This window comes from Penaeus japonicus, unplaced genomic scaffold (assembly GCF_977035675.1).
Source record: "Penaeus japonicus unplaced genomic scaffold, GWHDUDI00000001_assembly GWHDUDI00000012, whole genome shotgun sequence".
Classification (NCBI taxonomy): Eukaryota; Metazoa; Arthropoda; class Malacostraca; order Decapoda; family Penaeidae; genus Penaeus; species Penaeus japonicus.
In genome coordinates this window covers 42,103,383-42,105,420 of record NW_028234414.1, presented here as the reverse complement: position 1 = coordinate 42,105,420, position 2,038 = coordinate 42,103,383, and positions in this window count along the sequence as shown.

The window sequence follows — 2,038 nt, the reverse complement described above, 5'->3', positions numbered from 1 at the left end:
ACCGAGAAGGAAGTTAGATATAAAGAAATGTAGAGTAGGCGTTTGTGATTCTCCAATAGAAACGGGATTGGATGAAACCGTTCATGCAAGAGAGGTTTGTCAACAAGGAAAAGAGTAATGCAGCTTTCTGAAAAAATGATTCGTTATTGACAAAAAAACAACAACAAACAAACTCAAACAACAAACATAACAAGAATTGGCTTTAACAAACTAGTGAATTTGGTCTAAACAATGATCAGTTGAAAGAGACTTGCAGAGTCACAGAAAAGGCCTGACAGCTCTTCCTATCAACGCAGCTTCTTCCACCGTGTCTCCTCCTCCTCCTCCTCCTCCTCCTCCTCCTCCTCCTCCTCCTCCTCCTCCTCCTCCTCCTCCTCCTCCTCCTCCTCCTCCTCCTCCTCCCTCCTCCTCCTCCTTCCTCCTCCTCCTCCTTCTCCTCCTCCTCCTCCTTCTCCTCCTCCTCCTCCTCCTCCTCCTCCCCCTTCCTCCTCCCTTCCTCCTCCCTCCCTCCCTCCCTCCCTCCTCCTCCTCCTCCTCCTCCTCCTCCTCCCTCCTCCTCCTCCCCCCTCGTCCTCCCCCCCTCCCTCCTCCCCCCTCCCTCCTCCTCCCCCCTCCTCCCCCCTCCTCCTCCTCCTCCCCCCTCCTCTCCTCCTCCTCCTCCTCCTCCTCCACCACCCCCTCCTCCTCCTCCCCCTCCCCCTCCCCCTCCTCCCTCTCCCTCCTCCTCCCTCCTCTCTCCATTTCCTCCTCCTCCCTTCTCCTCCTCCTCCCTCTCCTCCTCCTCTCCCTCCCTCCTCCTCCTCCCTCCTCCTCCTCCTCCTCTCCTCCTCCCTCCTCCTCCTCCTCCTCCCCCTCTCCTCTCCTCCTCCTCCTCTCCTCCCCTCCCTCTCCTCCTCCCCTCCTCCTCTCCTCCTCCTCCTCCTCCTCCTCCTCCTCCTCCTCCTCCTCCCTCTTCCCTCCGCCCCCCCTCTCCCCTCCTCCTCCTCCCGACCTCCTCCCCCCTCCCTCCCTCCTCCTCCTCTTCCTCCTCCTCTTCCTCCTCTTCCTCCTCCTCCTCCTCCTCCCTCCTCCTCCTCCCTCCTCCTCCTCCCTCCCTCCTCCTTCCCCCTCCTCCCTCCTCCTCCTCCCTCCCTCTTCCCTCCTCCTCCTCCTCCTCCTCCTCCTCCTCCTCCCTCCTCCTCCTCCATACTCCTCCTCCCTCCCTCTTCCCTCCTCCTCCCACCTCCTCCCTCTTCCCTCCTCCTCCTCCTCCTCCTCCTCCTCCTCCTCCTCCCTCCTCCTCCTCCTCCCTCTTCCCTCCTCCTCCTCCCTCCTCCACCACCTCTACCTCCACCTCCTCCTCCTCCTCCATACTCCTCCTCCCTCCCTCTTCCCTCCTCCTCCTCCTCCCTCTTCCCTCCTCCTCCCTCTTCCTCCTCCTCTACCACCTCCCTCCTCCTCCTCCTCCTCCCCCCCCCTTGGTTTTCATGACGTGCACAAATTAAGAAACTTGTGTCATCTCTGCTAATCCTTCATAAGAAGATTAATGTTAATCCTTCATGTTAATCCTTCATGTTAATCCTTCGTCTCCCCTCGTGACGTCGTGCAACAAACAGCTGGGGCATCAGCTGGGTTGCAAGTGTGCAGGATGCAATGTCTCGAGCTATGCATGGCGCTTCCCTTTTTGTTTCGTGCGTGGGTCGCTGGTCCCATCAAAGGGGTAAACAGTACATGGCGATTATGCAAATCAACCTCTCTCTCTCTCATTTCGGAGCTCTTATTACCCTATCCCTTCAGTTTCAATAGATTTTTTTTTCCTTCCCCTTCCCCTTACAGATTTTATTTCAGTTTGTATACGTGATATGTTCATGTCGGTTTCGTGTGTTGTTGCACAAGGAGGGTAGCTGTTGCGGGAGTAGCAAGACAAGGAGCCTTTCAACGTCGCGCATCGAAATCAATTGGGGATCGAGAGGATTTCGCCAATGTTGCTTGGACAGTACTGATGTGTGTGTGCTAATGTTGCGAGGGAAATATTGTCCTTAGTATCTTCATTATCACC